The sequence below is a fragment of the Marmota flaviventris genome, chromosome 6 (genome assembly GCF_047511675.1).
Source record: "Marmota flaviventris isolate mMarFla1 chromosome 6, mMarFla1.hap1, whole genome shotgun sequence".
Lineage (NCBI taxonomy): Eukaryota > Metazoa > Chordata > Mammalia > Rodentia > Sciuridae > Marmota > Marmota flaviventris.
The window spans coordinates 13,294,335-13,310,953 of NC_092503.1; the positions used below are offsets into that span (position 1 = coordinate 13,294,335).

A 16,619-nucleotide genomic window follows, 5' to 3' on the forward strand; every position below is an offset into this window, starting at 1 on the left:
TGATAAATCTAGTGAGTTCCTAATTCTATACAAAGAGTACAGAACTGAAATTCATTTCTGAGTCACACATAATAATAATTTTATATAACATTTATATTTTTGCAATAAAGCTAGAAAGTATAATGACAGACATATATTTGACATTAATAAACATTATTGGCTTGAATTATCAATGGAGTCATAATGATGTCGAGTTTGTTGGAGATATTGCCTAAGATCTAGCTATACATAGAGAGAACAAATGATCAACTCTACAATGTCATTAAGGCCGTGGTTGGCTACACCCAGTTTTTTAGTCAACTATTTTACTGCTGTGACTAAAGGACAGGAACCAGAACAATTGTAGAGAAGGAAAAGTTTATTTAGGGGCTTACATTTCAGAGGTTTTAGTCCATGGACAGCTGGCCCCATTCCTCCGGGCTCAAGGTGAAGTAGGACATCACAGCAGAAGAGTGTGGCAGAAGGAAGCAGCTCACATGGTGATCAGAAAGCACAGAGACAGAGAATCTACTCTTCAGATACAAAATATATACCCAATAGCCATGCCTGCAGTGAACCACTTCCTCCAGCCACATCTCACTTGTCTCCAGTTGCTACTCAGTTAATCCCATCAGAGATTAATTTACTGGTTAGGTTAAGGCTATAACCCAACCGTTTCTCATCCAAATCTTCTTGCATTGACTCATACATGTACTGTTGGAGGACACCACAATTAAACAATAACGCCCATCTATTCATCTTTCAGACTGTAGGTAACATCCTAGAAGATTAACACTGAAGATTATGGCTAATGCATAAGGGATTACCAAAAAAACTACAACCATGAAAGTCTCCAAGTCTTTTGCAAGCAAATGAGTGGTAGATTAGTCAAATTATCATATCTGTAAAATGTTGCACAAAGAGCCAAGTGCTTTAGGGAAGATCATGAAGGGAAGAATACCTTTTTATCCTGTATGCTTGGTATCTTGTTTGATTGTGTGCCACTGCATGAAGTCATCTTTGATAGTTTGGGCAGAGGAAACAATGTAGTCTATCTGTACACTTTTGGAAAACAATAGATTCTGACAGATAGCAATTAGGATCCAAGAAGAGAAGCCATCAGCATAAGATAAAGAACACCATTTTTAGTTTGTAATTCATTCATTCATTCACTAAATATTTACCAAGTATGTGCTATGTGCCAAATTATGTTCCGGGTCCTACAGGTGAAACAGTGAAAAGTAAGGGCAAAATTCTTAAGATACTTTGTTCGAGTGGGGGATGAGGACACAAGAAATAAATATATTCAGAGAGCGAAAAGTGTTTTAAAGAAAATAAAACAAGGCAGTCTAACAGACTAGAACTCTTTGACTTGATGGAGTGGGTCATATTATGCTTTTATGAGTTGGTGATATATGAGCAGATATCTGCATGATATTAAAGAACCTGCTTTTAAAATTTTGACAGCATGGAATACCAGGAAAAAAGAAATGCACGTATTATGAACTAGATTCAATCAAGAGAGTGAAAGAAGCAGGCTGATGTGTCATAGTTACAGTCTACGGGAGCATGGTAGAAGCAAATGAGGCTGGAACAGTTTGATGTGGAATATTTTAGTCTCCAATAAGCATTATGTGTTGTATTTAAAGTGCAAGGCAAACTCACTGGAGAGTTTGAAGCAAACACATGACTAGACCTGGTTATGTTTTTAGATCATTCAGCTGTTGTTTGGAGTATATATTTCAGGGTTTATGGGGGACAGAAACAAGGAGGCAAAGTAGGAGACTTTTGAATTGTTCAGGTGAGAGATGATAGTGGTTTGGATCCAGGTTGTACCAATGGAAAGGAAGCGAAGTGTACAAAGTGAGGTATGTTTTGGAGTTGGAGAAAACATAATTTGCTAATTAGTTGGATGTGAGGATGAAAGAAAAGAGAGAAAATAAGGATGACTTCTACATTTTTGGATTGAGTAACTGGGTAGAACAATTTGAAAAGGAACAGGTTTGGAGGGGGTGGATATCCGGAGTTATGCTTCTGAGATGCCTGTTAAACATGATAATAATAGTATCTACCTGGTAGGATTCTTGTGAACAGAGAATAAGAACCATGAAAAAAATCAGGTCAATCTCAAGCAGGAAGTAATTGTTCAATAAGTATTACTACTCTAATTCTTCTTCAAGTAAAGGACTGAAAAGAATTCTGTTAGAGGCTAAGAATGAAAATATAAATCTGAGAGTTATATAGGGTTCACTGCTGCTCAAATTGTTCTTGGAGAAGGACATAATTTTTTTATCCATCATGGACCAATAGTACAATGAGCTGAATGTTTTTGTCCTCATTCCCCAAATTCATAGGTTGATATCCTGCCCCCAAAATTCATGTACTAATATCCTAACTTCCAAAGTAATGGTAGTAAGAGGTGGGTCCTTGGAAGGTGATTAGGTCAAAAAGGTGGAGCCCTTACCAATGGGACTAGTGCCTTTATAAGGGACAGTCTTGAATCCCATTGCTTCCTTTCACCACGTGAGAACAAATGGGAAGAGCAATATGTAGAGCCAGAAATTTGGCCCTCCACAGATACTAACTGCCTACATCTGGACTGAAGACTTCCCACTCTTTAGTACTGTGAAAAATAAGTTTCTGTTGTTTATAAATCACCCCATCTACGGTATTTTGTTATAGCAGTTTGAATGGACTAAGACAAATACTTATGTAAACTCCAACAAAAACGAATTACCTTAAAAATAAAACATGCAAAGTACAACTGACTAATGTGCTTGGATGTTATGGTAGTGTCAAATAGCTATAAACGTTTCTAAATCTTCTCAATTTCTGTACTTATCTTCCACTACAAACCAGTAAAGAAGAGTTTGCAGAACTGCACCAGGAAATGCACGTTAAGAGCACTAATACATAAAGTCAGGGAGAAAGCTACAGGAAAGAGGCCCTGGAGCAAGCCCTGAGACATATTAAATTCAACTGGAGAGGGAAGGGTGATCAACACGCTGAAATGATGATAACAGTGTTTGCATACGTGAACACACAAGCAACGGAAATCATGTATATTTACAAGTAATCAGTTGTAATTAGGTATAAGGAAAGAGCTAATCATTCCTGCAGGAAGTCACTCTTCTTCCCACATATGTGGTATCTGAAGAGAAAGAAATCCTCTTCCCCACCTCCCCCTCACAAACACTTCAATCTAATCATCAGAGATGCAATCTAGTGCTCACCGTGTAGTAAGCATCTGAAGCTCCTTCAACACCACACTGGGGGACAGAACAATTAGTGGACCTGAGTAGCCACCAAGCGTGTGAAGATGCTCTAGGCCCCAAGCCTCATCGCATCACTTAATGATCCACGACTCCTGCCTTCTCATCAGCCTCTCTCTCACTCAAAACTCCAGTTCCAGTGGTCCAGATGCCCGAGACAGCACCTATGCCTTAGGCCAGATAGCACCTGATAGAATACTTAGGGGAAAGGGTCAGATTTCTGGGTAAAGTGAATAAAGTAAAGCAGTCTTCATTAAGTGCAGTCTTTTGGTAAGCAAAACTTATTTAACTTTACACTTTCTTGAACCCCCACTCAAGAGTGCTTCCGCTGGGAGCCCTCAGTAGCAGCGCTGCGTTGCGCCTTCCACACAAGCTTCTGGTTGCAAACCAGAAGACCAGGAGGACGGAGCGTGGGCTGCGGGTGAACGTGAAGTTGAACGAGCCTCGGTCCAAGAGTTCCTCTCCTCAAGGAAGGCTCTCAGGTCTCCAGGGCTTCCACCAAGCTGGGACTTGAGTGGCCACAGCGAGACCGCTGGCCGAGCGGTTCTGCACCGTGAACTGGGTCCTCCAGCGGGCGCGCTGGACCCGGCCAGGCGCGGGCTCCAGCAAGGGGCGGGGCGGTGACTCACGCGGCCGCGCGCCCGGGGAAGAAGCGGCACCTCCGGCCGCGCGGGGCGAGGGGCTGCGCCCGCCCGCGGAACGCATGCGCGCTGCCGAGCGGCTCTCGCTGCCTCCCCGCCCACCCTCGCCTCCTCCCCCTCCCCCCTCCCCTCCATCCTCGCCTCTCTCCCTCTCTCCTCGCCCGCTGGGTGCTGAAGTTGGGCGGATGGCAGCAAACCGGCTCTGCTAAGAGGACCGGGCAGCCCAGCCTCGCGCCCTCGGACCATTGGTGCGCTGCCCACACCTCCAGGCGATCGGGTAAGATGCTGCCACTGAAGCCGAGCGGTGCTAAGTAAATGACATCAAAATGTCTGCTTTGCACCGATGGATGGGTTTTTTTTCAAGGTGGGGGGGAGGTGAAGGAAAGAGGGGGCGGAGAGTGCGACTGCTAATACCCGGGCTCGGGAGGTGGCTGGGCGGTGGGGTCTCGGCGCTGCCAGCGGCGCCGCTGCTTTGGGAAGTTGAATCCCGCGTCGCTGCCTGGGCTCGGTCCGCTCGCAGCCCTCCAGCTCTGCGGAGGGACCGGGCGAGTGTCCTGCCGCTCAGCGAAGCCTTGGTGGGTCTCCGCGCTCCCGGGGCACCCTCGCAGAACCGGCAGAGAGGGCCGGGATGGCGGGAGACCCCGCGGGGCTCGCGGTCCGGCAGGGATTTTTTTTTTTTTTTTTTTTTGGGGGGGGGGGGTTGGTTGTTAAGAGAATCGAATGTGAAATTGTCTAATCTCCCGATCACCTCGGGTGGTATTTTTTCTCCCTTATCTTTGTACCTTTGGGAAATGCGCTATTCAGGTGGGGAAGGTGTAAGCAGAAGGCGTTGCAAAAATCAGTACCTAGAGCAATGGTAAAATATTTGGGTGTGTGTGTGTGTGTGTGTGTGTAGGGGTGAGGGTCTCTTTTGTTCCTTCCCCGCCCCTCAGTCAAGGGGAAGGGAGTTCTGGTGTGCACGGCGTGGGGTAGGGCTCGCGGCCACCGAGGGGGCGAGGACGAGGAACGCCCACCGAAGCCCTGGCCGCGGCCGGGTGTGTGCATCCGAGACTCCCTGGCCGTGGGTGATGATGATTCTTTTTATTATCGATGGAATCACAGTTTGAGAGCTTCCTCCTCGCCAGTCTCCCTCCTCCTCTCCCTCTTCCTGGGCTGCGGCAGAGGCTGGGTGCAGACACTCCGCCGTTTTCTCCTCTTCTCCCTACCTCCCTGTCTCCGTGGAAAATGTCGGAGGACTCGAGGATGGTGGAGGGGCAGCGCTGGCCTCGGAGCCGCGGGTGGGGAGATGCTCCTCGGGAGCGGGAGGCTGCTGGCCGCACGTCCGTCCGGGGCAGCCCGCGCCAGCCCCGGGAGTCCCTGGGCTCCCGGAAGCCGAGCAGGGGTCGCCTGGTCAGAAGGACGCCCTCGGGCCGCGCGGGGACCCGCCCTGCGCCCTCCGCCTCCAGCGGGAGCCCGGGACGCCGGCTCACCTGGGGATCCTGGTCCCTGGGAACACGGACCCTGGCTCCAGGCGGAGTCCCGAACCACCCCTTCTCCCGCCGACCCTCCAAGAAATGCTCTCTTCAGAGTCTCCTCTGGAGAACTTTGCGAGCTTCCTAGTTGTTTCTTCCTTTTTTTTTTTTTTTTGAAAATTGTTTTACAGTGAGATTCTTTTCCTCGTGGGATGGCTGTCACACAAAATGAGAAATCTTAGTTTGGTTCTCACCTAGAAAAGCACTTCTGAGACTGAATGCCATCTGCATTTCCGGCGTTCACACAGACTGATTTTCCGGGTGATGAACCCCTCGGAAAATGATTTAATTGGCGAAGTGAGAAATACTTTTCACTCCTCTGATGGACAGTGGTATTTTTTTTTCTCCTGTATTCATAGGTGCTAGACGCCATATGTATTAAATGTTGCACACTGTGAAACACTTCAAGTACATTGTTTCTGAAGTCTTCTGTAGTAATAGTAGTGGTTGTCCACTAAATGTGTGTTATAGCACTAATAACTGATCCAAGGTAATTTGTACTCATTAATTCAAATGAATGAGAATTTTGCCCTTCTCCAGTTAACTTACTGTTATTAAGCTATTTCTTCACTAAGCATGAACTAAAATAGTAATTAGCACATTTATAGGAGTATAGATTTATTTGCTATATTTATATTCTTCAAAACTATATTTAGGGCAACCATGGAAGAGTAGTTTATTTACAGTTTTTTTAAATGAGAAAACCAGTGTTTATTATTAAAAGATCAAGTAGCATAATTTATTAAATAAGATGAATCTCCATAGCAATGACACCTGATCTCAGTGGGGGACACTCATCTTTCCAACTGAAATTGTAGTCTAAAAGATTAATAAAACTACCCAATTTACAGGGAACAGCATAGGGTGTCCATTTTGCCGACATCCACTCTTTCCTCTCTGGTTCCTCAACTACTCTTTGGTGCTTAGTTTCCAAGGAAGAGAATTAGCAATGAGCTACTTTGAAGTCCCTGTGCAGTTTTAAGGCAAACAGCTTTTTCTTACCAGATAGCTTTTCTTTGGTTTTGTGGATGATCTCCTGGGGTCCAAGCATAGTTGAACTCATAATGTTGAATTTCTAAGTCCATCATTATTCCTGTGGACTTCTTTGCTAGATAAATAAATAAATAAATAACCTTCCTTTACAGATCAGAAGCTTTGAATAAAAAGAGAGAGATGTATTCTTTTCCGCCTACCTTATTATAATAGCCAAGTAAAAGTGAATAATCTACATCTTAATTGATAAAAATGCCTGAGTGACTCACAGACTAAAAGTGAGAAAGAATTTATGCATTAATCTATTGCTATAAAGATGATGAACTTTATATTAGAAATCCATTCACTAAAGTACAGGGACTTTTCTGGAAAAGCAGAGGGTGGTCATGGACTGTGGGGTAGAGCTAAGAGGGATGGGCATCAATTCAGCTGCATTTCTGCTAAGAGTCCTGGTAATCCAAATCTGCCTACTTAACAACAAAGATATTGCATTATCCAGAAGAGGAAAGGCAAGCACCACTCTGTACCCAGTGGATGGCACTAATAATGCTTTGTGATGCTGAAAGCATTTTGTTTCATCTGATTTCTATATTGAGAGTATAAGTGAAAATTCATTGTGGATGTTTAAAATTATATGACATTACTGGGGGGTGTCTTGGATTCTCAGACATATAAGTTTTTAGGGAAAACTTAAAACACAGACAATGGGACTTTTGATGTTAGATAGACAGATATTGCCACTTTTCCTCTCTTTCTCCATTTCCACTATCTCCCAAAGATATTTTTCTAATTTCCAAAAAATTCATTTATTCCTGCTATTGTATATGGCACAACATTTAACAAAAGGCCAAACACTTCTTAAATGAATAAACTTTGTGGAATTGACATGGCTCACAAAAGTTTCCCAAGGTAAAATTTACAGTTTTTAAAAGAATGCTCATGTTCTTTACCAGTTACACTAGTGTGAGACCATGAAGTTCATGCCCATGGTCACAGATGTTTGAAGGGAATCGTTTTTTAAACTGTTACATTATGAATATGCATGCTTTTAATACAACATATATAGTATTGATTCGTTTCTAAATTATAAAAGAATATTTGCTTATTTTAGATCCCCTAGAATGGAGAACAATGTATTAAATAGAAAATAAATGTCCTGTGGGCAGAAATGGACATGATGAACCCAACTTGACCTTACCTTATGTTCTGGCTCCTCTATTTATTAGCTATGATCTTGGGTTACTCACTTGCCCTTAGCCTCAGTTATTATTCCTCTGCTATACAACCAGAATAAAGATCCACCTTCTAGGATGGCTTTAAGCCTAAATAGAGTGCTGTGTATGTAAAGTACATAGTGCTTAGTATGTGCCAAGTACCTAGAATTATCCTAATGTCTAAAGAACTGCTATTGCCAATACAGAGTACTTTAACACCTGTTCATCCTGTACATGATTACACCATTGTTTAAAAAACTGGAATCATGTCATAGAATGTTGTATTTGAAAATAAATATTATTTCATCACTGTTTCATATTTTTAATGTAATAGTCGCCACAAAATAAATTCATCTTATAAATGAATTTATTAATTTATTTAGGCTTTCTTTTATTTTGGAGCCTTTATGTTATTTCCAGTATTTTCTGTTTTAACTGATGTACATCCTTATTCCTAAATTGTATGTATATCTGTAATGCAGTTTTTTCCTTCAAGCTTGATGTGTAAGAACATCTACTTTTCACCAACTAAGAAAACTGGTTACTAAGAAATCAGATTATTTTTTAGCATGCTCTTAAGCAAATTTTTATTTTTTTCTTTGAGAAAGAAAAGTCTCTTGCCCATGTATACTTTGGTATTTGGATGCATTTTTCTTATTTATTTAACTGCTAATATTAACCTCTTTAAAAAGGGTAAAGCAAACAAGGGAAGGAAATGCTCAGATGTAAAGACTGCCTGTGGCAAAGACTACAGAGATTACTGTGGCTACAGCAGAAGGGTTGGAGGTAGGTTAGTCTGGAGTGGGTCTACCTTGGTGTTCACAGGATACCATCATGGTGTCTGGGATTGCCAGTTTGCCCAGTTCCTTTGAGAAGCCCAGGGTCACCCATTGGTTTGCCAAACACCCTGCTGAAAGGCTTGTACATAAAGAGCACCTAAGTTTTCATGGATTGTTTCTGTCAGTTCTTAGTGTTATGGGAGAACTTGGGAGTTTTCCTAAGATAAATGGGATGGAAAGGAAAGATGGCAGTGGGTGGAGGTCCCATGGGACGATAACTCACATTTCTCATCAGAATGAAATAATTAAGTTCAATTATGAAATCATTATCGGGTTAACATGCCCTATCTTGAATTTTCAGTTGTAGGTAAAATTTCAATAATTAAAAGGTAAGAATCTAATCTGTTACCTTGATAAGTTTTGTCTCCTTAATGTTCCACATGAGTCAGTGGTCTCAAAAACTCCTGGTTTTGGGCTGGGGATGTGGCTCAAGTGGTAACGCGCTCGCCTGGCATGCGCGGGACACTGGGTTCGATCCTCAGCAAATAAAGATGTTGTGTCCACCGAAAACTGAAAAATAAATATTAAAAAATTCTCTCTCTCTCTTCTCTCTGTCTAAAAAAAAAAAAAAAAACAAACAAACAAAAAAAAACCTTAGTCATTGGAGAACCAAAATTTGTAATAATTGGAAAATATAAGAGAAACAATAAGTTATGGTGGAAAATGCATTCTCATTTCAAATAGAACTGGATTTGCATTTTTACTATTTATTAGATGCGCAGACATCTTTATAAAATTATATGAGTATTTTGTAATTGGAATTCTAGCATGAGTAATTAACATCTAGAATCTCTCTGAATTTCTTAAACTGTGTATGTGAGATTTTCTTTTAAATCCCTGTGTCAATAAATATAATTTTATTATAGACAATGAATGTGGTTCACAAAGCAAATATTTACTTCCTGTGGGCCATAGGCTTTTCATAGTACTGCTGATTGGCTGTTGAAATACACAGGTTATAATTCAAGGGCCGTGGCATTACAATAAAACAGACACAGCCCGGGGGAAATTATGACATAAATGAAAATGAACAGGTGTTTATTTCATTTCTTCAGTTACCTCATATCTTCTCTGTTCTTCATGAATTCAGTCTGGTAAAAACAGTTCTGTAAAGTTGAAAACACTCAGGCTTTCACAAAGTTGAGTGTGGAGCCATTTTTTTTTTTAATGTTATTATGAAAGGTTATCAAAACCTGTCCTATTTCCCCAACTCTTCAACTTTTTAAGCTTTCGATTTGCCAAAATCAAATTCTTTTATATCACAAGCAGCAGAGTCTATATTAATTAGTATAGATGATATCTGTAGAAAAATATGGAATATTGCCCTCAAAAGGAAGAGTTTTGGGGTTTTGTTTGTTTCTGTTTCAGTACTGGGATTTGAACCCAGGGGTGCTCTAGCACTGAGCTACATCCTGAGCCCTTTTATTTTTTTTTTTTATTTTGAGATAGAGTCTTGCTAAGTTGCAAAAGATGGCCTCAAACTTGCTATCCTCCTGCCTCAACCTCCTGAGTCAGAAAGAGGTTTTAAAAGCAGAGCATGTAATTTGGTAGAATGTACCCAAGCTTGGGATTCAAATAAGGAATTTAGCCTTAGTCTCTTTGAACCTTATTATTGTTAACTGCAAAACTGAAAATGATGATTGCATGTACCTCAAAATTGTTGAAAGATTAAACGCAAGAATGTCTACTAAAATGCTTCACATATTGGCAACCGCTCTGCAAGTGTTAGTATACTAGAGTTAAATAAATAACTAAATATAAGAAACTATTGCATAGAAGAGATTTTATTTTCTTGCTAGTACTTGTCTTAATTAACGTTAATAAGTTAAGTTGCTCTCCAATTTTTCCTTCTGATCCTTTCCTGACTGGCTCCTTTAAACAACCCGTTAAGTGAACATTCATTCATTCATTCATTCATAAGCATTCTTGAGTACCTGCTGTGTTTCAAGCTCTGTGATATGACTTTTACATACAAAGATGAATTACACATGTCCCTTTCCCATAAGGCATGCACCTGTAAGTTGCTTCAACTTACTATTCTGCTTTCTTCTGGTGGGCACTAGTCATTGTAAACTTAGGAATCACCTAAATACCAGGTGGAAATACCAGGTGAGGATTTTCTTAGGGTTTAGAATTTAGGTTAATTCGATCTCAAAATTTAGGAACTTCTACTCCTAAAGTGCAAACAAGCTGCCAAGCAGAGTTTTGGAGATAAGGAGAAGAGAAGCTGGAAAAGGCTCCTATAGTAGATTAACAACCTCTGCTGCAGCATCAAAGGCAGGAGACTTAAGCCTCTTTGTGAGGCTACCCATAGAAAGAATCCCCAGTTCTCCCTCATTAAAGGAAATATCTGCATACACCCCCAGCACCCTGGGTGATCTTCCTCATATAATGAAATGTTTCTGTGACAGCAAAGGGAGACCGGCTACCCCTGCCCTACCTTAGGACCACATATTCCATACAATGACAATGTTACAACACCCTCTCCTGATATCATCATAGTTCCATCTTCAATAGGGATCTTTTTGTAATATAGTACGATGGCAGAAAAAAATTATAATAATCTTTGAGAAAAATACATGTTTGATTTTGGGACTGGGGTTGTGACTCAGTGGTTGAATGCACCTGAGTTCAATCCCCAGTACCAAAGAGAAAAAAAAAGAATGAATCAAGTCCTTCCTAGCAATATGTTATGAGTATACAGCTAACTGGCCTATTTATGGTAAAGAAAGATACTGACATTAGGAACGAATGAGTTTGAAGGTAAGCTAAACCTGGTGCCAGCCACTAAATTTAACACTTGTCATTAAACCTTTGACTGAGCTGTTAATAAATAACCATGTGTGCTACTGTAAAGTTTAAGCCTATTTCTTTTTCTATTTATTTTTACTTAGCATAACCATGCAGCATTTTACTTGTGACCTATGAGTTTAGAAAGATTAAGATTCACTAGATAAAACAAAAGGACAAACCAATCTTTCATGAGGATACTAAAGCATACACGTGCTATAAAGCAATACAATTACCTGTGTAATTTACAAACTGATGTGACTGACTGTGGTGCTGTGAGTCCAAATATTAAATCCTCTAGTGTGAATTGCAATATGAACATTTTCCCTACCTACAGTTTTGGTAAATTTTGTCCTCCCTTTATTAATATTATTAGATGTAAGTAGTAGCAGTATTCTAAATAAGTTGAGAAAGAGAATAAATTCCTTTTCTAACACTTCAAAGAAAAATTGATGCTTATTGTTGTCATTTTATATAATTGGGATTTTTGAATGTAAGCGTTTGTCTGAAATTTAAAACATATCAAGAACTCAAATGTTTAATCTATCAGGGCAAAGAAAAAAAAAAACTGCTGTTTTACCGTCTCCTGGTGGTTAAGGATAAAGGGTCTGCTTGTCCTGTTGCTAGTTTATGAATAAATAATGTTGACAATTTCTGCTCAGACTTTCTTCATCTGCTCATTACGTCCAGTAATCTCTATTTCCGATGTTGAAGAATTATTTTGACAAAATTATTGTTAGAAATTCAATGTCTAATGATCCACATATATTTACATAAATTACTGATTTATTTGAAAATATATTTAGATATCATTTTTAATATTGAAAAGCAAGAGATAGAAAAACCTTTTATAGAATAGAATTGTCTCCAAAGTTTAATTTTGAAACACATGATTGGCGTATCAGTATAGGGCTCATGTTGTGTGTGTTTTCTCTTTGTAGTCATGAATGGAAAGGAAAATAACTACCACCATGCCTATGTCATCATAGTCCAGGGACTGGGATAAAGGATACAGGCTTGGAAATACAGGAGCAGGCATCAGTGAGATGAGAAGGAAAGTCACATAAAAACCAGGAAGGCTGTGCTCAGGAAACAAGACTCTCAGCTAAAACTCATTATATCGTCTAGTATAATATCATTCATATATTATTATATAACTCGGCCACGTTATGTAACTACTTCCAGTTTTGTGAATTCACATGACCTAATCTTAAGAAGCTAATTTTTTCCCCCATTAATTCAGTAATTTCATTGACTAAACATCTGAGTAATGCGAGTGGGATTTCAAGAGGTAGAATTCCATTAAATAAATGTTAATTCCAGGAAAGAAAAAAATGTGGAACACTTCTTGACCTGACAATAGGTTATGTTTCTTTTTTTTTTTTTTATGTTCATAATGATTTATTTTTTTTTTAATTTTTTATTGTTGGTTGTTCAAAACATTACATAGTTCTTGATATATCATATTTCACACTTTGATTCAAGTGGGTTATGAGCTCCCATTTTTACCCCATATACAGATTGCAGAATCACATCAGTTACACATCCATTGATTTACATATTGCCATACTAGTGTCTGTTGTGTTCTGCTGCCTTTCCTATCCTCTACTATCCCCCCTCCCCTCCCCTCCCCTCCCCTCTTCTCTCTCTGCCCCCTCTACTGTCATTCATTTGTCCCCCTTGTATTATTTTTCCCTTTCCCCTCACTTCCTTTTAATAGGTTATGTTTCATAGTTAAAAATTCTTGTAGGTGATACCAAGATTCAGTCACATTTAAAAAAAAAAATCTATACCACAATTTTCTATTGAAATGCAACTATTCCTAAATCTATCTTATATAAAGTCAATTCTATTTTTATGAGGTACAGTCCTTTGTATATTATTTTTAAAGAGCCACAATGAATAAATGCACATGCTAAGTTTGGTTTTATGGAACAATGGGGCAGTGTAGTGGCTTAATATCTGCAGTGTTTATTAAGACTTGGGGGGGATGACAAGTGTGCCTAGAGAAGCTTGTCTGCTCATTGCCACTGAGATGGTTTTTAAGAGAATGTGAATTTATGGCTTAGTAACGTCACTCAAAGTGGTTACTCAGTGAAGCTGCTTATTATAACCAAAATCAACTCTGGCACTTGGTGTGCTGGCCTCTGACCACTTAGGCCCAAGAGAGTTCTTGTCTGGTTAGATTTGGGGGGTGGGGGGGGGGAAGAAGGTCATATCCCTGAAGGAGAGCTCAGAGGATACTAACTAAAAAGTTAAACTAGGGACAAGCAGAAATAATGGAAGAGAGAGAGAGCTCCTTTGGTGCGCCGGCTAATGTGGCCTGTGTGGTTCTGAATTTGAGTGTTTGCTTTAGGTTTCCAAGCCTTCTTCAGGTTCAGCTGCTCATCAGTTTCACCTCTTCTGTTTCCTACTTCCTCAGGCTTAATTAACATACTATGTCATTGGTACCCTCCTCTGTATCTGGGAATAGTAAAATTAAATAAGACATAGCCAAGTCTCAAGGAGCCTAAAGATGAGTTAGAGGAAAACTATGTGTATGTAATTTTCTATTATCATTGTGCTCTAAGAGAGAAATAAAATGCTGGGAGAATTCAGGAACTTGAGAGAAATGTTAAATGGTATTATTAGGAACCTTTCCTCGGGACCCTGCCTGGATTCCACAAAAAAAAAAACAAAAAAAAAAAACAGGCATAAGATGTTTTGTAAAAGGAAAAGTGAATTTTATGCAGTTTGCTCAATCTGGAGAAAAGCTGCTGGATCTCCTCTTCCACTGGTCCCATGGAAACACTTAAAATTTATAGAATCAAAAGTCAGGTGATATACGTATGTAGATTTAGTTTTCCAGAAGAGGGGACAAAATGGGACAAAAGGCAGGAAATACACATATGCAGATTTAGTTAGCATGTGGTAGACAGGCCAGGGCAGGAGGCAGCCTCCCTTTGAGCTTACTTGGTGTCCTGATGGATGGGGGTGGGATGGTGGGGGAGGAACAATGGGGGTTAGAGGCCACCCTTTGACCATGAGGAAATTATTCTTAATTCACAGTGGGAGTGTGGGACAAATTCATTCTGCTTTAGAAGCCAGATGGAAGTTTCATAGAGATTGTGACAATCTTTCAAAATTGAAAGGTAGAATTTTGATAGGTAAAAAGAAAGACCTTCTAGACTCAAGGACAATATAAATAAAAGAAGGCACAGAACTAGGAAAATTCAGAAAATACAGTGTGGCTCAATTTTCCAAATCCTACACAGGAAATCACAAGATCAGGCTGGAAAGGAGATATATGCTAAAGTGTGATACTCTTGAAGTGAAAGGTTGGAATTTTCCTTGATAAGCAAAGAATCCATGCAGCTTCATCAAAGGAGGGATTACAGGGTTAGGGTCAGGCTTTGGAAGGGGAACTTCATCAAGCTATCAGTGAGGAAGGGAAAGGGAATCAGAATGTGATTTCAGTTGTCCAGGTAAGAGAAGGTGAGGCCTGAACTGGGGAAGAGCCAAGAGCCCAGCCTGTGGGATGATGACATTGTGAGAAAAAACTCCCCGGAGCCTTTAGGACTTGGTCAGTGGAAATTTTAGAAGATCCCACAGGAGGCTTAAAGCTGGCACAGAACATGTGAGCCTGTGAGTCTGAGTTATAAAGATGCCACCAAGGCATGGGAATCCAAAGTCACAAGGAGGAAATAAGCTCTGTTCAATTTGGAAACAGTTTGGCATGTCCACCAGAATGCTCACAGACGTTCAACGTGCTGTCCATTAAAAAGCCTCAGGGATATAAGTTGATTTAAGTAGAAGCAAAAGTATGATCTTAGGATATGGCAGGAGGGCCACATAATATATGAAGTTCACAGAACAAAGTTGATGACAGTTCTATTCTATTCTGCCTTTTCGAGTCACATGGGAATGGGATACAGATGGTGAAATAAGCTTGCAAAACAGAACTAATTCACGTGAAGAGGGATGGAAGGAGGTTGTACCATGTTAACCTGGAATGGAGTGGTTCCCCTGGAGAACCATTTGGACAAGAGCCATGGGAAATACTTAGACCTAGATTACCCAGTGTATAATGGAAACAATAACACTGCAGGACAGAGTTGAAAAGAGATAATGTGATGTGTGTAATGCCCTGGTATACAGTTGGCCTTCAATGCACATGAGCCCTAACTCTCTTAGGAATAGCATTAGAAACAATGGACACACACCATAGAGAATTTGCCATCCTATTGAAAGTAATTTTATTTTATTTTATTTTGAGACAGGTTCTTACTACATTGCCCAGGTTGGCCTTCAATCCTCTAGCCTCAGCCTCTCAAGTTGCTGAGATTATAGACAGGTGCCACCACACCTTGGAAACAACTTTCCAACAGTCATAGTGAATTAGTCAGGTGCACTGCCTTGAAAGGTAGTAGGTTTGCTGTCCCTGGAGATCATATGGTAAATACTTGGTAGAGATGTTATGGAGGAAATTTAAGGATTGGGAATGTGAAGGAGATATAAGACCTCTTTCTAACTTGGAGGTTCACATGGCTCCAGGGAATTTGGAATGAAAATCGAAGAGAGAAGTTGAGGCTAAAAATAAAACTTGGAAATCTTATACTTATAGGTGTCAATAGTAGAAAAAGAAAAAAAAAAAAAAAAGAAGAAGAAGAGTGAATGGGAGCTTAAATAAAATCCCAGAGCATATCTGCATTGAATGGGTGGATATATGGAAAAAGAAGGAAACTAAAAATACATATACATATATGCACATGCATACATACATACACATGTATGTTCATACATAAGCTGGTCAGAATGAAAAAAAAAGTATTTAAAAGGGAACTATTGTAATATGCCTTGAAACCAAGAAAGTAGAGATGCTTTTCTTTTATTTTTTGCCATTTGTATTCATCTGTATAATAATCTTCCACAAAAAAATAAAAAAGCGTTGGTAAAAAGTTTTAAGATAAAAAAGCAGCTGAGTTATGTCATTTCGCAGAAAGGTTGAGTTAAGACCAGGGACCAAGATGACCCATTAGATTTTGCAATGCGGAAGTTACTTGTGATTGTCTAGAAAGCACTTGTGATTAATGCTTTATACATCATCCATTTCCAAAAGGTTTTAGGCAGGTTAAATAAAACACTTTCACAAAGGGCAGTGAAAACGAGACAAAATAAAGATAAGAAACCACCAAGATAAATAAATGGAGAGGGGGTCAATGAAACAAACCCTGATTAAGGTTGGGAGTGTGACAGAACAGCAGCAGTCCAGACCCACCACTCCTGGGTATCTGGAACTCATTAGTTAATCAATTAGTTAATCAGTTTTTCAGAGGAATTTTCTTTCCTGGACCCAATTCTATGAAGCATATATGCCATGGATTCCTACTTAAAGGAAAGT

The 16,619-nt window shown here is 40.0% G+C and overlaps 1 protein-coding gene across 2 annotated transcripts in view; it reads left to right on the forward strand.

Moving 5' to 3' along the window:
- Positions 1-4,057: 4,057 nt before the first annotated feature.
- The window catches only part of Rgs17 (regulator of G protein signaling 17), a 98,561-nt gene continuing 85,999 nt past the window's right edge, over positions 4,058-16,619 (forward strand). For both annotated transcript variants that reach the window (XM_071612894.1, XM_027939520.2), the window contains exon 1: positions 4,058-4,169. The gene's annotated coding sequence lies outside the window, so the exon portion shown is untranslated. The remainder of the gene's footprint in view (positions 4,170-16,619) is intronic.